Source organism: Lytechinus variegatus, chromosome 3 (genome assembly GCF_018143015.1).
Source record: "Lytechinus variegatus isolate NC3 chromosome 3, Lvar_3.0, whole genome shotgun sequence".
NCBI lineage: Eukaryota > Metazoa > Echinodermata > Echinoidea > Temnopleuroida > Toxopneustidae > Lytechinus > Lytechinus variegatus.
In genome coordinates, this window is record NC_054742.1 from 46,740,142 (window position 1) to 46,767,986 (window position 27,845).

Here is a 27,845-nt window from a genome sequence, read left to right on the forward strand (position 1 = left end):
AACCGTCTTGCTGCGCTGGTCCATCTCAGTTAAACGACGAACTGCGATGAGGAAACAAGGTATGCTGCTTGACCACGCTGTCAACAAGTACTTGTTTTTAAAAGCAGACAGTTTAAGTGTCTACCCACCTTTGTATCTATAGTCATCTAATTAATTGTTTTCTGCTACACAACAATTATTTCATTAATCCGCTAATGGTTTCTCCTCTTTAGCCATCGTCGATTTACCTTTCAGCTTTTGCCTGGTCAGGTCATTCACTTCGAGGAATGATTGGTTTATGAAACTTCGGAACTTCGCTTCGTAAATTAGCATCGATAAAGCAGCTTGGTAATTTATGAAACACCAATGAAGGTGATTTTGGAGAAAAGAAAAATAAGTTTCTGACCCACTCTAAATGAACGTACGAAGGAGTTCACTAGATCAATTCTTCTTCTGTCTGATTTTGGATAAAAAGGCTTTCTCTGAAAGCAGGTCTCCATCTGAACGCATTTGATCGTCTGCTCAAAAGGAGAGTGAACACCTACACTCGACGTTTCCATCAACAAGCCAACCAACCCCTATAACACAGACTAAAATGGCGTGTGGAGTCAGACATAAAAATTCTTTTTATTACTTTTTAGTTCCTGTTATACTTGCCTTGGTGCTTCTTTCATCGACAGTGGTTAGCGGTGAGTTTAATTGTTATACTTAAAATTTGCTCAAATCATCTATTCAGATATTCGTTGGCGTTTATAATCGTGATGATTTATAAGTCATCAGTATACGATGTATGAAAAAATGATGAAAGAAAGTAAAGTGGTTAATCCCGGTAGATGTGCGTAGTCCCCACATAAATCATTTATGAATGGCAATGTCTCCTACATAACCGTGTAGTGAAAATAGCAGCATTAGTAATTCACTGCAAAAACTCTGATGTTGATTTAACATCAGCCCGGAATCTATATATATCCACACCAGAGAAGTGTTAAATAACACCAGTTTCGTTTTGGTCTAAAACCAGGTAGGTGTTTATACAACACCAATTAGTATTAAAGCAGCATATCGGTTTGATTCCAAACTGGTGTTGTTTCAATACTTCTCTAGTGTTGAAATATATAGATTCCGGGCTGGTGTTAAATCAACACCGGATTTTTTGCAGTGTAGTAGTAGTAGTAGTAGTAGTAGTAGTAGTAGTAGTAGTAGTGAGGTGGTAGTAGTAGTAGTAGCAGTAGTAGTAGTAGTAGTAGTAGTAGTAGTAGTAGTAGTAGTAGTAGTAGTAGCAGCAGCAGCAGTAATAGTACTAGTAGTAGCAGCAGCAGCAGCAGCAGCAGTAGTAGTAGTAGTAGTAGTAGTAGTAGTAGTAGTAGTAGAAGTAGTAGTAGTAGTAGTAGTAGTAGTAGTAGTAGTAGTAGTAGTAGTAGTAGTAGTAGTGAGCTAGTAGTAGAAGTAGAAGAGGAAGTGGTATTACCAGTGGTAGTGGTAATGGTAATAGTTGGGTATCAGCAGTAGTATTATAGAAGTATAACAGTAGTAGTAGTAGTAGTAGTATTTCATATGACTTTTGCAATCAATGACATTGCTTTTTCGAACCTTTTTTTCCACCAAGATATTTCTAATTTACGTAAATGGTGTATGGATTCACACTTTAACTTTCTTCATAAAACTACTTCTGATCTTAAGAATTGAAATAGTCTGAAATTTCCAGAAAATATCACAAATGATATCTTAACACTAAAAAGAATGGGGGAGGGAGGGGGCTGATTATCCCCAAGATCATGCGATTAGCTCTCGCCGCGATGTTTCTTATTATTTTTCTCGTGGATCTAAAAGACTATAATATTATTGCAACATCTGAGTGCGCGGTTCAGGACTCAGGAGTAACGCAAATAATTTTTTGTACTGGCAGGTCGGAACAACTTCTTTAAAATGATTTTTTTTAATCATGAGCACTTCTCAAGAACACTACAAAGAATACACACCAAAATCGATTGTTATTGAAACCTAAGTTTTAAATTTTAGTGCAAAGTCATTTTTACCCATACAAAAGCGTAATAAACTTTGTCAGGTTTATTTCGTTAAATCTTACTAAATCTTACATTTAAAAAAAAGAATCACGGCATGCATGTATAGATTTTTACCAAGATTGCGTATTTTGACAACAGATATCCGACGGTTCTAAATAAGCCCCCACCCCCAGTTTTCCCCGACTATATAGGCGTGAAATTAGCCTTTAGTCTAAAAAAATCGTTTGAAATGATTAAGATTAAAATTAGACTTGGGGTCAGTATCTAGTTTCACATAATACTTTTCGCGGGATCAAATGTAGTGGACCTGAAAATGTATGACCCTAAGCAAAACACCGCATCATAATGTACTTTGTCAAATGGAATTACTTTAGTGTACATGTATAGTGCTTTTGGCAAAGCATTCAGCATGGCTTTAAACCTGAACAGGAATTTCAAAGTTTTGTTGCTGAATGCCGGGGAAAGTAATACAGTTTTCCGACGATATTTTTCATGATGTTTATTATTTATTTCATAATGACGGTGATTTGCTTTCACAATCTAGATTTCACAGGATCGAACTTCCATTGTGAGTAAACTAAACCATCTTTCTCGTCAAGGTTACCAAGGATAATGCTATTGATGTAGATAATATCGTAGTGAATTATATATTTAATTCCATAGAACGTAATGCGTGAGCGAAAACTCTCTTTCAGCAACAATAGCTCTTTTTTATCTCAACGATCGATCCGTCCCTTTTCTTTAATATTCATTACGATGCAACAGATGAAACTAAATGATTGCCATTATTTTCACGGGGATGTAGTCTTGCAGATATTTTCTGTTTTTGTTTCGTCTCAGATAGACATCTCCCTCAACCCAACAAGGAAAGAAACATAAAACTTTAACATTGCTAGATTTGCAGATGATGATTAAGAAGGACTCAACATTTTAAACTACAACTCTCACTCAGCCGTATATTGATACTTCGGTATTTCAGATCACAGTGACTTTTTTTACTCGCCAGAATTCATTAGTGAGCCCATTCAAGATTCTCATATTCCTCCTCCCATTCAGCCACTGAAGCTGCTGAAAGATCTTTCGAAAGCAAAAGATGACTGCTTTGATAATGTTTCATAAAATCCTTAAATGGATTTTGATATCCGCCCAAGTTCACAAAGGTTATGGCAGATCACTAGGAGAGTTATATATATTTGATGTTTATTCCAAAGTGTCGGGTTCTATTTAGGACGTGACTTTACTCGGACAATATCGACTTTGACTACAAAAGAGATAGATACCGACGGGGGTGTTTCACAAAGATACTTAGAGTCGCAGTCAAATGCCTAGTTGCGTGCGGCGGTATAAAAGGCGGACGCGAACTACTGTATCAATCAATAAGATCGCTCGTTGTATGTACGCGTCGGCATGTAAGTGCGACTCTAGTCATACTTAAATCTTTGTGAAACACCCCCATCAGGTTAGATAGTGATGAACGTCCACAAAAAGAGGCGTCGATCCTGGGGGGGGGGGGGGCAGGGGGATCGCCCCACCAATGAAAATACTGGGGGCATACATATCGTTTTGCCCCCAATAATTCCGCATGTGCAAAAAATAATATAAGATTGTAATTTTACACAGAAATCAGCAAGCGAGATTGAGATACAAAACTCTTCTTTATTTAAAATCGTGCTCAAAATGTCAACTTTTCAGATTGGAATATAAAAAATTTCAGCTCGCGCTTCCCGCTCGCATCATTTCTGTAGCAAAAACCCATACTTATCATGATTAAATAGGTGAATAGAAAGTCCCGTTTTTAGTTCTAAGCCTCGAAAGAACTTCCGCTTCGATTTGCAATAATCTTTTGTTGGATATATATCTTGTTCTTTATTAAAAACGTCCATTAAAATGTAATTTTTTCAGATCGATTATCAAAATTTTCAGCTCGCGCTTTGCGCTCGCATTTAATGTTTTTTAGATACCCATCTTAATCATTGGTACCGAAAATGCTTAGAATATCAAGCTTTCAGGTCAGAATATAAAGAAATTTCAGCTCGCTCTCGGCACTCGCATTATAGTGAGATATGTATCCTCCAATGGGTTACTACAAACAGTCCTAAACAGGCTCGCATTAATTTGTTGGTTGGTGAGATATGTGTCTCATAAGTCATATATATATATATATATATATATATATATATATATATATATATATGTAAATGTGTGAAATCATACATATACATGTACACCAGCTTTAGCAACTCTTTTATTTAAATATTTTGTGAAAGAAATGGATGAAGAGAACAATGTGAGGCGTAGCTTAAATCAAGGTTCCCTAGAGCTATCTGCCCTTTCGAAAAATTGGCAATGCCGAAAAAATGTCTCTGCCGGGAATCGAACCCGGGCCCCCAGCTTTGAACGCCGGTGCCTTAACCACTAGACCACAGAGACGGGTTAGTGGCTAGGGCGACCCAGATCAGGGGGCCGTTTCATGAAAGTTGTCAGCACTGACAAGTTGTCTTTCGCTGACAGTTACCATAGGAACAGTCAGAGGCCAGTGCCTCTCAGCCAATCAAAAACAAGGATTTCACTATAATTGTCAGCACTGACAATTTAGTCAGTGCTGACAACTTTCATGAAACACCCACCCGACTGACCGTCAGATAGACAGATTTTCGACACTATACCAATTATAATTTCCTTTGTCAGGTGTAGGTGGGTTTTGAACAATGACAAGCCACCATGTGTGGTAAGCAGAAAATATAAATTCTGATTATGATTAGATACAGCAGACAGAAATACACACGTTGTAAAATTCATTCATTAAGGTATCAAACATATTTAACTGGATAATATTGTTTAGTTTAACTAGGTTGGTTTTCATCCTGGTCATTTCAATTGAAATCATTATCAAATTAGACCATTAGATACAAAAATATCAATGATTAAGCCATTATGAAAATCAACTATAAATCAAACATGAACAGCACAATATTTAATTTACAGTTTATAAGTATGCAGTTGAATGTCTTTAATGGTGATTTTCAATGCTTTTAAAACGAAATATTTACATTGAATATGACGACTTTTCAAGTTGTCAAAATTATTATTTTCGAAGAACCAGCACGATTATTTCCCAGAGCTTTGAATCAAAATACATGATACAGGATACCTACGTACGCATTGTCCATATGATCTGAAATGGCTAAATTAAAAAAATAAACCATGTCGTTGTCATGGTTCTCCATTTACTCTTTCAGTTTGCCTCGCTTGAAATCATTTTCAGAAGGTTGAATGTCACTGAAAAATGGACAGTAACGCAATATGCACGTCCAAAAGCATTAGCTTTTATCATTTTGATTATCGTGCATTTTGACCAAGCTTTCATGAACGGAAACATTATATGTCCAATAACATGAATAAGAATACCACACTCTTCAATGTTTTGGGGCAACGCTAGTTCCGAATAAAATATTACCCAAAATAATTATGGAGGTGGGCCATTGTCATTTCATACCGTATTCCTGGTAAATTTTTTTTTGCCTTAGTCCCAGTCATTTAGACACCAAAAAGGACAGATTTTCGGGTCAAATTTTAAGAGTTCAGGGCGTGATAAGAAATTCTAGTTTCCAAAAATGAAATCTAATTATGGTGCATCAGTCTTTACTTCAAATTATACGGCGGAATTGCCACCCATATTTTGCATCATGCTCTTGAAAGAGCCTCTTATATTTGCAATAATCTGAAATTCAGATTTCTCAGCTTTGACATACTCTCTCATCTCTGGTTGTAACAAGAGGGATAAAAAAAATGTCGGATACTAGGGCAGATTTATGACCCTGTATTCACAAAATATCAGTTACATGTCTACGCTGACTATCAAATGCGCCATTTTGCCATGTGCTCCTCAAAGTCAAATCAAAAGTAAAGTTTTATTTTCTTTTCATGCAATATCTCCCTAATTTTGGAAAAGAAGGATATTTTGCTTCCTATAACGATGGATCTGCATTTCATATTAATAAATTTTGTTGATTGCCTTTTATTTTACGTTTTTGTAGACTTATATGAAGCAGAGCGACTCTAAGAACGACTGGTGAAACTTTGTTACGCGCTAAATAATCATCAATGAACATTAATGGTGAATATCATTTACCACAAGAAAGGATAACTTACGAATAGATTTATGAAATGGCCCCCTGGTACATAGGCTTTCAAGATAATCTCATATTTGGTATCTTGTTGTTGGGCTCCGTATTGATCGAAGTGCACCCCCAAATTTCCCGTTACACCACTCTAATCTAACAACTATACGACGTAATTTGTTTTATTGGAAACGTTTTCTCAAACCGGGGTTAACCGATTTCTTTTTTAAATTAATGCATAGCCGGGTCACATACAATAATTAAGGAAAAGTGGCTTAACGTAGGCGAATCTCATAGAAAAAGTAGCACATATGTCATTATGACGGTATTTAAAGCCACGTACAATACTTTAAAAATTGAGTGCAATTTGAGAAATACGAAGCTCGAAAATATTCAACAGCTTTATTGTTGATTTATGAAAACTAAACATATTGCGTCAAGCTCCCTTGAAAAAGAATTAGAGCGTGAAGTAACGTCCACAGAAAAAGCAGGAAAGAGAAGGAAGCAACTCAAGTAAAGAAAAAAAAATGAAAAGACATTTTGACGCCATGATCTGTGACAGCTTCAAACAGGCTGCCTGAGAAGGCCATCGCTCTTGATGAGATGGTCGTCCGCCCTATCGCAGCACTTTTAACCTCTCTTCATCTCTCTTTTTTTTTTTTTCTTTCAGCCATGTCAGTTACTCCGGGTTACCAGCAAATTATGAACATTTTACTCGATTTCTTAGTGTCTTGCATTGATCTGATTTAGACGTAGTGATGGGATATCACATAGCTATAGGAGCGAAAAGCTAGAAGGTAGCAACCACTCTGAGAGATGAATCTTCTTTGATTCATACTTTCTCATTTCCTGTATTATTACCCCATTTTTAAGGTGCAAGGGAAGAATGGGATTCTTACTCGAAAGATAATTAAAGATCGAGGGCCGTTTCCACGCCTGCTTACACATTTATCCGTTAAAGTGTCTATAAAACAACTATAATTCATTAGAAAATAATATTTTGTAATGAACTGTAACTCTTGTAGGATTATGACTTGATGGACACCTAGATTCATTCATTGCAATCATACCTTACGTTTGTGCAAATCAAATTTTACATCACACTATAAAATATGATCTCATTATCCAAGTATCCAAGTGTAAACATATCACCTTAATGATCTTGAAGAATATAATCATCATATTCACTTGGCAGAACAGCTGTGCCAACTTTGAAAGATATATTTTTCCATAGTAATAATAATAACAATATGCAACATTTATATAGCGCTTAATACAAATGTTTCTAAGCGCTGCATACTATTACCCCGGCTTTTGCACGGCTACCCTGATCGGACGCATCGAGCATTCCAAGGAATTTCTTCCTACCGGGTACCCATTTACTACACCTGGGTCGAGAGTGGCAAATGTAGATAAACGCCTTGCCAAAGGACGCTAGTGCTGCGGTATATAATACATCTATTTAAATTCTACATCTTCAAAGAACCCATGGTGGTCTTCAATAGCTTTATAAAATGGATTCTAAAGCAATTTTAGCCATTAAAATCAAACGTCCACTGTGTTAAGGGATAATTACGGAAAACATAGTACTTGGTCTTCATGGTCTTACAACTTTAGAATACCTCATTATGTATTAACATAAAATTCAACACACCCATTGGGTGATTTTGCCCCCCCCCCCGCCCTCCTCTTTCCACCATCGTAAGCTATATGGTAAATACACAGGCTCGGTGGACGGCCCCTTGCCTTATGCCAGGATCCAGATATTACTGTATCACTTTTTTGGTATGAAATAATGTTTATTTTGTTTGGCTTTACGAGCAGGGATGAGTTAGCTATATGAAATCATGATATTGATATGCAGAATTAATTCAATGTTCAAATTCAGTATTACTGGACATGATTTATTAGTCGACTTCGGCGATATCATGATATACACCGAGTACCATTGCAATTGCTATTATTAAGGCACAACTAAGTTGTTGTTTTTTTAAACCCTTCCTTTCTTGTGCAGGGATGGGGGATGCATGGGCAAAGATAAAAGTTAAGAAACCGAAACAAATTTCACTGCTCTATATGAGGTTCAAATACACCCACCATCATAACTATGGTTAACTAGAAATATATAAATATATAATGTATATATACTGTATTTTTTACGGATAACTTCTGTCTGGTTGGATAACATGATCTGGTATTGTCATGATTTGAAAGATTATTCTACCATCGAAAAGAAGCTACTTAAAGAAACCCTATTATTTGGATCAATTCGTGCCCTTTTTTAGCAAAGATAATTTGTTTTCGCATATAATGACGAACTTAAGTTGTATGATCTAGACTACATAATCCCAGGAGCTGATTGCTAGATTTGCCTAATGCATCTTAAAGCTTTCACCTTTACCTAATTCCTTGTGCATATGACATTGTTCTGACGGAAATATCGGATGTACTCTAATACATTTGTCATTTTTCAACGACATTGATAGTAACAGGACCTCATCAATTACTGTTTATATTTTTATTTAGCATACCAAAAGTATTATCCATGTTATTTATAATATGACACAAACAAAATATGTTTTATTCCAATTTTATATACGTTTTCCTTCTCAATTAGCACATTAGTCATGACACTACGCAGAAATTTTTCGCGGGGGCAGCACGCGAAAGCTTTTTCAAAAAATCGAAAGCGAGGGAGCGAAGCGACCGAGCTTATTGGGGCGTTTTTGCATTTTGTGAAGTAAAATTGGTGTGCACTTTTGGTGAAAATTGTAAAAAAAAATTAGTAAATAATATGTAAGTTTTCAAATTGCCCCCTCCCCCGCTGCGTATAGCCATGCATATAGTGTTTGTATTTCTTTTACATTACCCATTGAATATTACAGATTTGACACAAATTCTTTTTCATTTTCTGAAATATGTATGATTCATCCTCTTACTCACATAATAATGATCTTCATTTCTATGTATTTTATTGCAAAGCGCATAGATAATTGAATCACTATATGAATATATAATCTAAGGATTTCATCATCATCAAGGTAGGCTGACAGTGACCTCATGTTAGATTTTAATAAAGCAGAAAAAGAGGAAAAATCATCAATGGGAGAAATTATGAAATCTAAGAATTTTTTTCGTAACGACATCTTCTAACTGCTCCCAATAATATGATTTTTTTAAATTTCATTCATTAACATTTTAGGGAGCATGGAATGATTTTGTTTTTCGCGAATGAGCTTATGAAATAATGAATCTGATTCTTTCATCAGCTGAAATAACTGAAAACTTATTATAAATGCCATTTTACAGAATTCATATTCTGAATAGAAGAGCAGCTTAAAAATGATATCACCGAATAATATTATAAAATAGGTTTGTTACCTTTGGTGTGTTGGTTAAATAGTTATCCTTATTCCGTTTTTACTAGAACCAACATGAAACGTCAGACTTGATACCTTATTTAAGAGAATGTAAAAAAAAAAGTTCTATAAAAACGCGTGTTAAAGTATTAGGAAAGAACACCCAATTGCACATGGATAACAGCGAATACTAGAATATGTAAGAAAATTTAAAATATAAAAGTATTATGTTAAAAGATGGAAAATGATTTTACTAAAACAACGATTCTGAGAAATAAACGGACAACAGAAACAAGACACCAACAACTATGAACAGTAATTTTATTTTGGAATATTCATTACATTACCACTTGTAAGTTATATGTATGAATTAAAAACATGCATTTTGATGGTTTGAATAAAAAACATTAACTGTTTTATTCGCTTCCATATCGTTATCCTATATACATCCATTTTTGATAAAATGGGTATAGAATTTAAAAATTTGTCGTTGATTTTTTTTTCCGCTCGTATCTACTTCTTGCTAAGAACTTTTCCTCCAGCAGAGTGCGAGCGAATAATATCCTATGCATAAATTTCATTAGTTTTTAATTTATGTTGATTGTCCCCCCAATTTTAGAACTGGGTTTTAGTGGTAAATTATGGAATATCCTGCGTATAACGTCTTTGATATAATTGCTATTCAATTATTTCTCGCAAGTCACCGCTTGCTGGCTTCGCTCTCTCACTCTACTGCAAATATATTTGGTCGTCCGGCGCACAGATTCATGTGTTATAGGTACACATCCAATTTTCACCCCACACGCATGCGTACTCTCGCCCCTCACTCAAACCACACCCTACATACACATTCAATACCACAAAGGATCATCATGCACCCTTCTCCCCTGTCATTATTAACATAACGGAATTTCATTATATTTATCTTCGAATTTGGTCTTCATGTTTTAAAGACTAAAGTGTAATAGTTTTGGCCAAATAACACACATGCTCTCCATATCATCGATGCATTAGGCTTTGGTGTGGGTTGTTCTTGAGAATGGATGGAAATATCTTGATTGGGAATGAATTTTAGTCTAATTAAGATGAGAATGAAATAAATTGCTCGCTAATAAGAATATTTATAGGTCTCCAGAGTAATTTACCATACAAACTGTCCGACGCGATTTATCTTCCATCACTGTCAAATACGCTATTTAGGAAGTAAAAAAAGGGATTCAATCAGAGTAGGGGAAGATTTGTTTGTTTCTCCCTGTATCCCCATTATTACATCTCAGAGTTTTTCTGTATTTGCAGTATCAATCAATATATTACAATTTCTGGTTTAGATTATATGACATGCAGGACAGTTCTAAAAACAACAACAATATTTCAATGGTATAATTTTGCTAACTATAGAGCAGAAATTTGTTCATGAATATTTATTGGAATCTCTAGATAGTACTTCATAGCATTATCCTTAAAGGACAAGTCCACCCCAACAAAAACATGATTTGAATAGAAGAGAAAATTCAACAAGCATAACACTAAAAATTTCATCAAAATCGGATGTAAAATAAAAAAGCTATGACATTTTAAAGTTTCGCTTCATTTCACAAAACAGTTAAACAGTTAAAAGATTTATCTTCGTAATTTTACTGTTATAATACTATTATTATTATTATTTTCATTATAATATTAATACTAATAGTATTATTATTATTACTATTATGATTATCATTATTATTATTTTAACTATTGTTACTTATATTAAATTCAATATTATAAGAATGAAGAAGATACAATTTTAGACAGAAAAAAAGCTTATTTATAGGACTGTACGATTCGTTGCTATTGCTTCCAGACTAATTTTCTTTTTCCTCACGTACAAAATTACTCTTGATTCAATATACCGGTAATGTATAAATATCTATACACCAAAAATTAGAAAATGTGATAGAAACGCAATCCAGTAACGGAGTAACGCTACTTTAATTGTACTTTGTAACCTTAAACTTAAAAAAAATAGATTGTTAGTCGGTGCGAAAATGTGGAGAAACGTCTTCTGCGCATGTGTAATCGGGTAACTCATGAACAAAATTTTGTACATCGATGCGAAGGGCAAGAACATCTGCATGATTTTTGACACGTTTGCTGATTCTAATCAATTAGGTGGTATTAAAATAGGAGAGGTAAATATAGAGAGTAAGTGTCAGCCTACAGCTGCACATTGGTTACAGAAATAATCCTGTTTTATAATTGTGAACTTGCTTTCAAAGTCATGGAGAATTAATTCAGAGATAGGCCTACGGGAAATTTGCAAAAATGCATCTGCATACACTTAGTAAGGAATATGCTAAACATTTGGAGTAATTTGACTATTACTTATAATATATTTTGACAGTCAAACTGATAAGAGTAATGAATGATGATGATACTAAGATACTATCTCATATGAGAAAAAAAAACTATTTTTTTTATCCTATACTACTACCACTGCTACTACTATTTATACTACTACTATACTGCTATACTACTACTGCTGCTGCTGCTGCTGCTGCTGTTATACTACTACTACTACTACAGTATTTCTACATGCTATTGGTGATTCTAATAGATTCAATATTATTTCAAGTAATAAGTTATATTAAGCATAATGAATAATTTTTATAATGTAATACATAACAAAGAAGACTGATGGTAAAAGTTGTATACGTATACCACGTCAAGTAATAAAAGTCAATCAAAAAAAGATAATTGTTATAATGTTAAACATAATGGAAATACGGATGGTAAATGTTTCATTTTACCTATTAACTCGTCTGAAAGACATCAGAATATTATTGTTTTATTTGCCCCAAGTCAGGTAAAGATCTGCTTAATTCCGTCTGACTAGAAGACTGTATTTAATCCAGTAAAATGGCAGTTTCATACCTCAAGAAAACCAGGTGTTAGGATTCATAAGTAAACAAAAAAAGTGAATTATTCATAGCATGATAACTAAACAGACTTGAATTTCATCTTCTTATTTCTCTCACTCATCGGACAAAGTCGTTTCCTATTAGCACCAATTTTGTAACTTAATGCCTTGTGTTTTTGAATCCATAGGGAGCTTCTGTCAAACACGTTGCACGGGTGGAAGCAGGAAGAGCGAGCTATGTTTCTACTGTCGAAGAAATCGTAAGTTATACCCCAAAATAGTCTTATTATGACAACGGTGAGAGATCAGCCTGATTGAGGGTGATGAGCGAGAGAATATGTTTTCCTCCATTTTTCTTCCAAAGTGATAATAAAGTAAACTTGATATTGCACTGCGAGGGTGGATCTTATTGGGCACGGTGGAGGGGTGTCCACGCAGGCGTAGAGTTTGGTGATTTGATAGGAATAGTTTTCCTTGGTGATTGAATGACGATGACGATGAAGGTGATGACAATGGGGATGATAATGATGACGTAAATTTGAAATATGAATTTGATGACGAAATTGGAGTATTCAGAGAAAGTGGCTAGGATTTACTTATAGCAGTTAAGGACCTGAGCTGTTGTTTTAACATTGCTTTTATTATTTTTTTTACCAAATCGATATCAAAGTGTGCGTTAATTTTTCCTTTTTACCGTTCTTGATATTTCCTTCTCGTAGATAATAAATGTTTCATTGATTCTGACCATGAATAATTTTAGAAACTTATGTCCGGTGTTGTTTTATGAAACCAATCGTAAGTAACGCACGAATCGAATGTATCATGTTCTTGGCTATGAATAAGCTTCTTGATTCCCATTAGCAGAAGTTGGTTTGCAAGTTAAAGTTATTATGTTGTTGATAACCATCTGAATGAAAATATTCGTTAATTGTAAGTTGGGTTTCAGTTGGGTTATTAGCAATTGAGGTAATTTAGAGAACTGGTTAAAAAACGAGAAATTCAAGCACAAAAACAGGCCACCAATTCTTCGGTGAGTAGAGAACAGTTTTATGTACCATCCCCTGTTCTTCTGGTTAATAGATATGAGTGCTTGGGCACTGACTCCCAAATATTTCTCTAAGAAAAAATAAATAAAGAGAAAAGGAAAGGGAAAGGGTGCAATAGGATATACTCTTCTGAATATTTTGTCAAACTCTATCACAAATTGATATCATACGTCATTTTAAAACGTCATTTTGGTTTTCTCACGACATTTTAGAAAGTTAGCCCCAAACGCCATGTGCGACCCCCTAATTTTTTTTACTAGGTATCATTACACGCCGATGACTAGCTCGTCTACTTTGGCCCATTATGACGTCTGAAAGATAGCTAATATCTCATCTTCTGATTCTACACAGAAACTTTGCATGTTTTCATATCTTCATTCGCAGACACGATGTCCAAAGGATGCGATATTAAGAAAGTCATTTTGGTCTCCTGATGTATGCTGAGTAAATGAAATGTCTTTTAGATTAAAAACTCGAGGGAACGTCCGTACTTCCATTTACGAAATATTTGCGTCTAGCACTATAACACTATTAGCAATTCCCCCAACAATTCCCAGTCTGGAAATCAATGCTTGTGCGATAATTTTCATAATGTGTTAATTGAATTCTACACCGAATTAGTTAGAATTTTACAAATCATCATCAAAATAATTATCATTAAATCATTAACGTATCCTTAAAGTCAGTGACCTGTACCACTTACAACTATTCCAATTTATGCCTCAGGTAGATAGAAATAATTTACCTAATGTCCTACAAAGAAATTTATGAGAAACAATAATTTCCATTCATATAATACGAGACAGTCAAATAACTATCACTTACCTAAAAAGTAGAACAGTATTAGCAAAACTGTATTTTTCACATAAAAATCTGGAATTCTCTGGACAGAGGAATAAAAGAGGCAGCTAATCTGAACCGATTTAAAGTGCTCATCAAAAAAAAAAATCTTCTGAATTCTTACTGATTCAATCAATTCCTTTGTGAATACTATCCACGGTAGTGTTGGATTATTTTAAAGTCAATATGCAATTTTGTATATAGTGTATATACATTCGTGTTACAGTGTTTATATCTCCATACATTTATAGAATTTTGCTGATTATTTTACTCTACTTATATCATATTACCCTTGTATGAAATTTTGATAGGGGGTATACATCTCACAAGCTTTGCATATCAGATGGCCCCTCTACTTTTTTCATTTAATTGGTACGTTTCAACCCTGCATATATCATGCAGTTGAGGCATCTTTTCATTGTAAAAAAATGATTTATAATGAAATGTACTTAGAGGATTTGTGGAATATGAATATATAAATAAATAAAATAAGATTAAATAAAATGATATCTTGACATTTGAGATTCCCAAGATACCATTTCTATTTCTATTTTATTTTTTTAGATAATACAATTCTTCTGCATTAAGAATTTTAAATTTCTTGGAAATTGTGTTGTGCATTGCCCGCAAAAATAGCAATATTCCTATCTAAGGTATATGGTCAATTCCAGCGTAACGGACATGACGTTCAGACAATTTTTTGTAATTCAAAAGTTTATACAGTAGAATTAGCAGTCTTCTGATAATTATTGCTAAGCTTATCAGACACATTTATGTATCTGTTACATACACATAAAATTTCAAATCCTTTCGTTGAACAGTTGCGGAGAAATTGCACTCTTTGTTAGCGTAACGGACATGACACGAAATGGACGAAGCATTTTTACCTCCTATTGCTTATCAAAATTCCTGTGAATTCTTAGATTGCATGCACCTAATGTTGGTGTTAATTTAACCTTAAGATCATGCTTTATCCATAAAATGGTGTTTAACAACAGTTTTGCAGTGCATTCTGTATTCCTAGCTCAAAATGTAGCGTAACGGACATGACACACGAAGCGTAACGGACATGACAGTTTCGTCCACTTTTTGTAAGCGAATATAATTATTTTATTACAAGATATGGTACAAGTCTAATTGTTTACATGTTAAGGCTAGAGGTTGGAGACACATATCATAACTGGTAATCTGTAATATCTCCTATTATTTTGCAATTTGAGAGGGGGTCTTTTTGTACAATATTTATAAAACAAAAAAATATTTTAAAAAAATTATTTTACACCGGTTAACAACAGTTAATGAGTATTTTCCTGTTACTATCATCCACCACACATAATTAAAGGAGAAAAAGTTGATAGAAAAGATTATTTTTTATTCATGCCTTAATATTTGATAATATACTAGCGTAACGGACATGACACCCTTACGAAATGAACTTCATCAGCACTTCTTAGTTTGAAAATGAAAGAAATATGAATAATGAAAGTAATTATGTAACAGCAAAGTACCTTTACTAACACTCTAAAGAAAAATATGTAGATATTATTAGCAGGTATCATCAATTTAATAGCTATATAGCCTTAGTGATAATTCTATATTGAATACAATGTTTATCATACCACTACTGCACACTGAGAAGACCAAATCTCATTTTTGTGAGAAGAAAACAAAATGTACCAGACCTGTATAAATCCAAGATGAACATATTATGGAATGTATTGTATGATAAAGAACATGTACTAGTATTAATGCCAGTTTTAAGATTACAAAAAATGGTGTTAAAAAGTATTTTGATAAAAATTTAATAGCAGTACCTGGAAACCGGTCTTTCATTATCGATTATGTATGAGTTTAAAGGTAATCGGAATGTTTGTAAATATGCTTCTGAGATTTTTTTCATTCAAAATAACTATCATCCTGAGTATAATCATCCTTTCATCAAATCTTGGATGTTCTAAATCTTACAATCTTGCTTGCTGACAAATGTGGCTGTATAATTTCGTTACATTGTCCGCGCTGCTTGAGTACAATTGAAGATACATCATTCAAATTGTGATTATGGCTGACCAAAATACTATGATGACATAATTTATTGATGGTGCCACATTCTTTCCACAGCCCCTTTGCTTTGTGATACTGCAAAGAAATGCCACTGTAGATTCATGAATTCAAGCTACATCATGTAACACAGATATCCGAATACAAACTTGTTTTTAAATGTGAGCCCATGCCATCACTGAAGAAGTACATGTAGAGGTTGGTGAAAGTCAGATACATTGAAGTACATGTTATATCATCAAGGATCATGAATTCACAATTTGGAGTTTTATCATGCTCAAAACTGTCAGTGCAAAAACCTAAGATAATCAAAAGTTTGTTCAAACACAAATGATGCAGATTGTGATCTGAGTATGTTGCCAGATCTAGCTGCATCTTATCCTAATATTATATGTGGCATACCGTTAATTCTCAGAAAAATCTACCAGAACAAGAGCTGAACTTTCATCATTCACCAACTTCTAAAAATAGCTTGAATGACATGCAGATTCCAGGAAATATTACATTCAGCTATCCTCAAACAATTGAGACTGACCTCAGTCTGTGACACTGAGCCTAATATTTTGTTTTTGTGAATGCTGCCTTTTGCCATATATAAGGCGTCATGTCCGTTACGCGAATTGTCATGTCCGTTACGCCATTTTTATGAAAATGAGAAGTGGTAAGGGAAAATGATTGCTACACATGGTAGGGGGTTTAATTCTAACATAGAATCTGAATCTGCAGTACCTTTAGACAAATTTCCTGTAAGCTGTGAAAACTTTAAGTGAAAAACGTAACGGACATGACACTGATAATGGTAAAGAAATCACACAAATCTGAAGACAGATTTCTCTAAAATTGATGAATGACATAAAATTTAACAATTATTTTCTGTTGATTTAAACATTAATCAATTATTCAAAAGTTAAAAGAGACCTCTGGGACCTTGTTTGCTTTTAGTAGAGACAGGAAAGATGAATTGTTTAAAAATAGCCACATTTTTTACATCTTGCAATTTACTAGTCTATTTTTTTGATGATGGAAAAAACTACAAAATTTTATCAATATTGCGATTTATTTATTGGAAATTGAGACTTTATAGATTACTTTTTAAGAAAATTTGACTGCTTAAGTGAAATCTGAAACTTCATTTTTTCTCTTAAGTGAACATTTTCCATGGAATTGCCCATATATATTCTAAGGGATATATAATCTTTCTCTTCCCCGTATATCCCTACTATGTCTGCCACCGTGCGTTCACAGTTCAGTGTGGAACACAATGTGAAAACACCTTCACACTGTTAAATTTGAGCATTTCAACAGTGTGAATCACATATTCATATAGTCGATCATGTGAACACACTTTAATCACATTGCATTCTTTCAAGCAGGAATTCGTTATTTTCTACAATTCACAAAGTAAAAAGCAATTATATGTCCGTATTAAATTTATAATGTCACGTAAGACAAAGTCGATATCAATACTTGTTTAATTTTTGGCAAAAAACAACTTTGCCCATCAATGATCCATGTAATACTTTATGATTACTACGTGCACCAGATTGAAAAGTCATGAAGATATTGATATGAATGAAAATCTCTTCACATGCTCGTGAACTTACGCTGCAGTCACATTTCCCCTACGCTACGGCGGTCATAACGACGAGTAAAAAAAACAGCCGTTTTATTCATTTCTATTCAAAGCAAGTTTTTAGCTGGGACAAAAAAAAATGTTAAAACGGCTGTTTTCGAATCGCCGCACGGCCGCCGTAGGGGAAATATGACTGCGCCACTAGGTTGCGTGTTTGGCATAAACATGGATTGACAATCACGATCCCATGGACACAATCATTTTCAATCTTAACAGTTTTCTTTCTTGAATTCAAATCAATACTGTCTGGATCAGGGAGTGTTCCACAATGAGATAGTAGTTGTTGTCAAACCATCACATCCAGGTGTAAACGCGCAAGTTGAATTCAACGTATCATCTCATTGGTCCAGATCATGAGCTTTTTTTGTTGAGCTTCAAAAGACTACAATGGAACAAGGCGACACTCCTATTGTAGTTATTGTAGGCTGCTTTGCAAAACAAAAAAAAATAGATAAATGAATGAATGAATAAAAGATAAATAAATAAATAAATAAATAAATAAATAAATAAATAAATGAATGAATGAATGAATGAATGAATAAATAAATAAATAAATAAATAAATAGATAAAGAAATAAATAAATAAAAAAAAATAAATGGGTTGTAAATGTAAAGACGCATGTATTTCTTACCTTCTGGTTTGTTATTGGTATCGCTTGTTTTTTCCCCCAACATCTTTCTGGTCTTTTGATTTTATAAAAGCGACCCTTGCAATAAAAAAAATCTAGCTCTATATACTGTTCCCTATGGCGGCACAGTTACGTATTCAAGATTGTATTGAAGGGGGGGGGGAGGGTCATAGATGTGTGATTCGCCACGCACATTTATGGAAAGGTTAATTAATCATAGGAAGGCCATAATGTCTTTTATATTAGTGTTATAAATATTCAACACAAATATGCCCAATTTATGAATCATCACTTAAATTCACGATATCATAAGTGGTTCGTGTTGGCCTATGACAGTATGAGAAATAAGTGCTTGCACTTTATACTAATGAATTTCATACCCAAATTTTCCCCATACAAATCCTTCATGAAACAATGCTAAATCCTAAACTCCAGAATGAATTGACGAGATATTTAATTGCTTAGCATTACCCAAGGGAAATCAAATCGATGATCGAAGAATGCACTTGGTCAATATTAATGAAGTAAATCCCCCCTTTTTTTAAACCGTGTACCATGCTCGGCAAGTTGTTCAGAAGAGTGGATATCCACTAGTCTGATCGGAAATATGAATCTTAATACAAACTCCTTCCCAAATACAATCAAATATTCTTCTCCGGGGAGAATCTTGGAGGAATAAAACATTTGTGGAAATCAATTCACCCTTCTCCCGGCTCAACAAGACATTATTACTGTGTGATCTACATTAGTCAATATTGCATCATTATTATTATTGACCTGAAAAGTACATGGAGACACATTCCAATTTCGCTTAATTTTCAAGAATTAAGACAATGGAAATAACTTTCGATTTGAAATATTACAGTGATGATAACTGTATTTTATTAACTGAATGGCATAGATTAGGTCGAAATCAGAATTCATAATTTATTTAGTATTTATAGAGACCGAGATAAATGCGTGAGGCCTTCTTTTCTTTCAAGTCTCGCCTACAAAAGTGCAAAGTGTTAGTTGATGAACAAATAGTGATGACTTTACATAAATGAATAATTATATATTCCCTATTACTTACGGTAGCAACCAAGTGAAAAATAATATCTCTAATTTTTGAAAAGGGGCAACAAGTGAAAAGAGAATAGAAAAGTAAAATAATATAGAATTTTGCTATGATTATTATAAGATTCTCGTACCTGATCCTCGCCGTTGTGTAAGATATTCAATCGTTACCATTTCAAAGATACGAAGGATAAGGTTATGCCAAATATTGTGACATAACTTGTAAGTGTTCCAGGTAACCGTATAAAATAAAGCATGTTTCAAGGCGTCCTGCTACAGAAGGCATGCCCCCATCCCCAAAAAACAAGTTCCACCCCCGGGGGGGGGGGTAATAGGAAACAAAAGAAAAGGGAAACTAAAAAAGGGTAGGATATGACGTTATGAGGTATGATTTTTCTGAACATATTTTGGTCAAAATCTCGGGACTCTTAACAAATGTTGTCATGGACCGTGTATTGCCCCCTCAGTTGCATCAGTGCGAAAAAATATCTGCTTATGTAATTTTGCAATGGAAGTTAACAAAGGGCACTTACTTAATACCGGCTTAACGATTATGCCAAATAGACTTCAGAATACGTTCACATCTACCCCTGATTTCAGGTGTACTGAATGGAGGTTTCAATGAGAGGGAAAGACATTCTGCGTATATGTTGAGACGTGGAGCGTCTGTGCAAAGTTCTAAATCATCGTACGAATACTTATTTCAAATCATTGACGATATGCTACCCTCCCTATGAGAATTAAATCGAAGTTAAAGGGGAATGAAACCTTTGGATCAAGTAGGCTTGTGTCGAAACAGAAAAATAAAAGAATGAGAACATAGAAAGTTTGAGAAAAATCAGACAAATAATGCAAAGTTATGAGCATTTGAATACTGCAATCACTAATGCTATGGAGATCCTCAAATTGGCAATGCGACAAGGATGTGTGATGTCACATGTGAACAAGTTTCCCTTTGATGGACTATAAAATACCCTCAAAATGTCTCTTTTGCTTTTTCTTATGGTGATACAAACTCTTTACCCATGATGTATTCTTTAAAAATCTGTATTACATGCCCTCCTACAGAAAGAACTCATGATCTACAGATAGGTATGATAAAAAATGCAATTTAAGTGAAATATATACTAAAGTAATTGGGAGAGTTGTTCACAAGTGACATCACACATCTTTGGCGCATTGCCAATTTGAAGATCTCCATAGCATTAGTGATCGCAATATTCAATTGCTTATAACTTTCTCATTATTACTCTGATTTGTCTCAAACTTTCGTTGATCTGTTTCTTTGATTTTTCTGTTTTTACACAAGCTATCTTGTTCCAAAGGTTTCATTCTCCTTTAATATACAATGGTCATGACCCTATAGCAACAGTGTTGTATCGGGAGGGGATGGCAAGGGGGGCCTCGGGCTCCACTTTGAGGGGGGTACGAAAAGGGAAAGGGTTGCACGTAAAGAAAAGGGAAAAAAATGAAGATAAAAGGCAAAGGAATAAAGAGGCAGAAAGGGAATACCACTGAAGGTGATCAATACCCCCGTCATATCCCAGCCATGGCGTAATTTCCTTCAGCAAGAAATTTATCCACATTGTGCTGCACTCAACCCAGGTGAGGTGAATGGGTACCTGGCAGGAATTTATTCCTTGAAATGCGTGTGCGCTGTAATCATAGTAATTACGGCAGCCAAGCTACAGCTGGGGTAATAATATCCAAATCCTTTGGAAGCGCATAGAGACATTATTCATAATTGTGATATGCGCTATACAAGAACTGTTTATTATTATTATTATTATTATTATATGCTGTTACTGTGGTAATGAAGATTCCAACACATTTGGAAAATGGTTGATGAATGTCTTTACTTAGGGATGAATGTTCGTGCCAAATTTTGATTTGTGACATACTTATTCCCCTCAAGAATTAAAAAAAGTACTTAAAATATTCCCTTTTCAATCGAAAATATCTTACTTTTCATCTCTAGCCCAACCATTGTGCTTGCATTGATTGCTTACTTAGATACCCATTGTGGGAGTACTTCTCCGATTTCTGGTCTCGCGCTCACAATAATTGTTTAGATACACATCATAACAATGATTTTTAAAAATTCTTAGAATATTCAGTCTTAGGATATTAATATTAAAAAAAAGCTCGCGCTTCTCCCTCGTATTAGGTCGATTTATGTACTGAGATTCCTGTTATCTATGAATTCCTTAAAATGGGTTCCCTTTCAGGTCTGAATATCAATCATTTTCAGCTCGCGCTTCGCGCTCATATTAATTGTTTAGTTAGATACGAATCATGTCTATGATTACAAAAAAAAGAAATTAGAATATCCCGTTTTAACGTCTTAAGATTGAAAAAAAAATATTCGCAGAAGAATAGATTTTATATTTTATTTTGACTCTCTTTTTTGTCACATGGGCACTGACGAAGAGTGTGACGTTACCTTTCATTTTTTAAGCTACGCTCATTTTAAAATCTATGATTTTATTTCTAAGGCATTTTGATAAACCAGTTGTGATTATTATACACTTTGAAAGGGATGTGATGTTAGCCCTTGCCCCGTGCGCCTTTTATCCCATATACACCACTGTATAACTGTAATATGCTCTACTACAGTTTGAAACAAATCTGACCTTTGTTCAAAAATAATGTTTTGAATTATCAAAAATTTCGATAATACTATTCTTATAGTTAATATACCCCTCAAATAATGAAATAATTTCATTCGTTCATAATCTCATAACATGATCAAAACACGAATTTATTCTAAACTCGGATCAGGGACCATTCGCAGTGGCTCAAAACGCAATATAGGCTGTCTAGTCAGACAATGTTATCTGTAATGAGCCATAATGGCAAAATGTTACCCGAAAGAGAAACTCTTCCTCTACATACAAACAGTATTCTATCCATACATAAATTACAATGTGATGAATGGACGCAGTCGTAGTCGTATGATAGTGGTGATGCAGTCACATTTCACCGATTGCGGCCATACGAGTCGAAAACAGCCGCGTTAACATTTTTCTAACAGCTACATAGGTGGTTTGAATAAAACTTAGCCGTATCGGCCGCCTAAGGGTAAATGTGACTGCAGCAATAGGGACACGTGTGTTTTGATTATTGCGTTCAGTATAATTGCATTCAATAAACTGTCACACACCTATACGCATAATTTTTCCATTGATGTCCTGGCACATTAATGAAACATGGACTCCAGCTTTCCATGAATCCCATAATGACTTATTCCAGCTATGCTCATGTAATGAGCAAAATTATTAGTTACATTTTTTTCAGGATTTTCTAATAAGCTCGTGATGATAATGTTGGCGCAACGACACTCCTTGATGATATCTCTTTCAAATGTAATGAAAACAATTTGATTTTTCAGAGCTTGCGGACTAAAATTATTCAGGTAGTATCAGTGTTGCATTGGAGACCTGGTTTGCAGAAAAAAATAAAACAGGAAAGGGGGTGCTATCCTTACCTCATTCCTTTTACATGATTTATTTGTTATTTTCTCCGAGTAAAGAGTAATAACCCAAGGGCATCTCTTTGTATTCTACCTTAAAATTTACCGCCTAGTGCTTAGGCAACCATATTGATCGATACGTTCTTTTGAGTCATTTATAAGTTGAAAAAGGTCTTTACTTGAAGACCAATGAATATTGTGTACTGACGTTTTCTTACATGCGGCCAAAGTATGTGACACGGTCAATGTAACGAACTCATATCAGGATGACAATTGTCTCTCTTAACACATTTTCTGATTTTCTGTCCGTCAATCTGCCCTCTTCTTCACCCCCCCCCCTCTCTACCCCCTCTTAGTTTCTATCTCCCCCGCTCTCTCTCTCTCTTTCTCTCTCCCTTTATTCTTGCTGATGAATGATGAAACTTTCGTAGAAGTGAATGAAGCACTTCTTGCAAATACACTGACTACAGATTTATGGTCAGCTGGATGTTCCATTTCTTGTACGAAGAGCAAGGGAATGCTTTCAAAGACACTCCTCCACTAACACTCGCAAGTACATAATACACATTTTGTAAAACGTTAAGTAAAATTTTACTTTAAAGGGGCGATGTACCCTTGAAGTCACTCTCACACCCCAACATACATCCACGCATCAGCAGGCATATATTCACCTCATACTCTAATAGACCACCACGCTGGTTTTTTGTTCTTTCCTTTTACATGTTTTAACTTCTTACAGATGCCCTTGGAATAAGATCAAATGATACTCTACTAAGATACATTTATTTCTCTATTCTGTCAAGTGAAAAAGAAATGTGCTGCAGATGTTCAGATCTACGGGGCAAATGCATTGAAGGTCGTAGATTTAATTTGTCTATGAAACTGCTGTTTATGATTAAGACAGTCTACACAATAGCTTTAATCATCTATCTTTCTTTGTCTATTTTCCTATTAAACGCACAGAGACGCCCTATAGGCAGTGATGTGCGCTATACAAGCAACGTCGTAATAATAATGATATTATTATTATTATTAATAGTAGTATTATTATCATTATTATTATTATCATTATTATTATTAAAGAGCGTTCAATTGGTAGTAAATGTTTTGCATTTTTCAAAAACAATGTTATCTAGGTCCAGTTGTAAAGATTTTTTATTATAGAAATATATAGGCCTAATTATGTATATACATTTTTTGGTGGCGAAATAAATATGCGACCTTTAAAATATCGAATAAAATGAAATAGAATTTTCTGTTTCGCATGAAATGTGTTTTCAACTTCGATTCAAAACTTTTTATGATGTTAAAATTAAACTGACCTACAAAATTAAGACTATTATGGTAACGTTCAGTTTAATAAATAAACAGCCTCTATGAGGTGTGAAAAGGGAATGATAAGAATGGACATACCAATTTGGCCATATGGGAATAAAGTAAATATTCAAACATACGACAGAATGATCTGAGCATGGCAAGACAACTGTCGCTCTGAGGTGCTCCAGTATTATTAAAAATTTATAATAGGCTTTCCACATTGTCACATGCATCTGACAGCTCAAAAATGTCTTCAATATTCTAGGCCAGCATTATGCATCTCAGCGTCCTACCTGTAGCCATACTCCGTAAGTTTATAATACATTTCGGATATAACATACATGTCACTCTTCTATTAGAAATTATTTTGTCTCATTCCTGTAAATTGTGACAACTGGTACTATCTTGATATCTCTCAGTCATCGATATGTTTTTCCTTTGTATATTCCCTACAGACATATCATTATTCACAAATATGTCACTTCATATCATGTCACTAAAGACGTAAATTTGGACAGTCGTTCAAAGGCAGTCAAGCTAAAATGACGTGTGGATGATTGTTCTTTTAAAAATCTTTTAAACGTAATAATAATGATCACAAAATATATACAGAAATTTTGAAATATATATGCAGCATTGTATATCCCGATAAATAGTCCAGCGTAACTGACACAAGAGGGTGGCTTTTGAGCAAGCACTATCACCCGATAACTGTAACTGTGACAATTCCTGAAATAATAATAGATGCATTCTGGATGATTTTTTTCTTATGAAACCGTCTAAACCGTGCAGGCTATTTACATCCCTCATTGTCAGAGGAGCAGATGTTGTCCTTAAATGTCCATATTATTTCAGGATGATCACAATGCGAATACCAAATCCTTAATCCTTAACTACTGCTTGTTAACACAGACAGTGGAATATAAGACATGTTTAATGCGTGATGGAGTGCATTTCGAACAAAAATCCAAGGTACGTAGACTGAGGGCCCATTTCATAAAACTTGTTATTATTTAATACCAAATTTTCAATAACAGTGAAAAGCTACTGAAATCCTTCAAGCTGATTGGTTGGTAGTACCTTTGTAACAGAAGTTGTGCATTTGTAATTATAACAAGTCTTCATGAAACGGGACCCTGGGTGCCGTAACACAAGAATTGTCGATTAATCGGTAAATGAAATGGCCTATTAAGATCATCGTTGTATGTGCATTTTTCTCAGTAGACTGAACGGGAACCAATCAGAATCGTTCTTTCAAATTAGCGATCAATCGCTAACCTTTGTGTTACGGGACCCTGGACCGTATTTGACAATAAGGAGTTTTCGCAGTTGCAATGGGGACGGCTTCTGCAACGTGACAAATCTATTGAAAATGCAAGTCAATCACAATGGACAACTGAAAGGGTTTTGTAGTGAGTTGGTTAACTGAGACAGCAGATTGTCCGAAGATTCGGACCGGACGTATATGTCGTCTGTCCAGAGCCCAGAACACCGCTGGTTTGATTCACCGATTCTCGACGAAGACTGCTTTGTCATGGAAGGCATCTAGCAATTTATATTCTGTGTTCCAGAAGGTGTCTGCAAAGTGGTTGCAAAAACTCCCGTTTAACGCTATTTTACATGACCTTCATTTTAACCATCATCTTTATTGAAACGTCCGATTTCGCTTTCCCTAATAACCTATTATGAAATGGCCATTCCGGGATCTTTACACCGATGAGGAGCAATAGCCATTATGGATCCTTTAATATATTTCATAATGACGTTATGCTTTTGTTCAGTCATACAATGCCAAACAAATTAATTGGGATGGTTGATTTACGGTTAAAAATATTCTAGGTCATTCCTTCATTTAGATACTGTGCGCGGGTGAATATGGGATGCGGACGATTATGGTTAATCTTCATGCTTTTAGAAGAAAAATAAAACATTATGAATTCTGTACAGTATTGTAATAATAATAATAATATGTCCATTTATATAGCGCAGTTACTATGTGCATATACTCAACTGCGCTTTGATACTTGGTATCATATTATTACCCCGGCTGTAGCTGAGCTGCCATATTAATAGGCGCTAAAGCGTTCAAGGAAAAATCCTACCGGGTACCCATTCACCTCACCTGGGTCGAGTGCAGCACAATGTGGATAAATTTCTTGCTGAAGGAAATTACGCCGTGGCTGGGATTTGAACCCACGACCCTCTGTTTCAAAGTCCGGAGACTAATCCACTGGGCCACAACGCTCCACTGCTTCGCTTTCCCTATTGTACACCAACAAATGATGGCAGAATTGATCTTAAAATTAAAAATTAAACATCAGGGGGTGTATTTGGAAAATGTAATCTTTTCTGTATTCCTAGATTATTTTGTCTTATAATATCATGGAGATGATAAATCTTAATTCAAATTGAGTTTGTTTGCTTTATGGCGCGTCTGTGGTGTTTATTACATGTGCAGTAATATATCTCATTCATTGTCTAATCCTTTCTGTGATATTTGTGATAGCTTATTATTGTGTAATGCAGAAGAAAAATAAATCAAGTTTCATATACGCATCTTGCAAGTGGGGAATGGGATATAAAATCACGTCATAACGACTGATAATCGCTTCTTTTTATGACAGAAAAAATATTTCATAGAAATATGTTTTTAGATGCCGTGTATGTTGAATTTATTTATCATAATACTCATCGAGTCCCCTACTACTATAATTTGTTATTTTCAGATCATTTATGTAATTTGAGTATGTGAGCAAATGGAACGTTCAACAATACCATTCTATTAAAAACCTTTGTTTGTCTACATGAAATGATTGAAATATGTAGTTTGAATGGTTCACCAGTAATACCTGATGCGCCACTTACTTGGATTTAATGTACTTCAAATGTCTTGAGAATGTGAAAGTGTAGTCATTATAATTCTGGAGTATTTTCGTAGAATGAAGTCAGTTTTGTTTTAAACTTCTGTATTTACATCATCATATTAACTACTAATACATCGTGTCTGTATGCAATTCGGTGCTTTGTGACTATTGATTTATCAGTCGGAAATTCCTCAATTTATCCTATAGTATATTGATACTAACAGAAATGTTTTTATGTTGTAGTTTTATGGATATACATCTGTATTAAAATGCTCAAAAGCAGCTATTGATTTTGCCATCAATAATGTGTAAAGATTGTTATATTAAGTAAGGTTGTAAACAATCGAGCTAGCTTGAAAAGTGAATTCATGAAAATGATTGTATAACAGAATATGATTTATTTTGTGACACACAATATTATTTTTTTCTCGCTCTTAGCGGCTGGTAAAAGATCAGGAAGCGGAGGTAGTACAATAAAGGAAGATGTAACTGTAAATGAGGTAAGGAAACCTTTACATCGATCTATTTTCCCCCATTCAATACTATAC

At 34.5% G+C, this 27,845-nt stretch overlaps 1 long non-coding RNA gene across 1 annotated transcript; it reads left to right on the forward strand.

Annotated features, from left to right (window-relative positions):
- LOC121411184 lies at positions 1-27,797 on the forward strand. The gene is made up of 3 exons (XR_005969435.1): positions 1-668; positions 12,571-12,642; positions 27,736-27,797. It is a non-coding gene; the product is annotated as an uncharacterized LOC121411184 (long non-coding RNA).
- Positions 27,798-27,845: the final 48 nt, after the last annotated feature.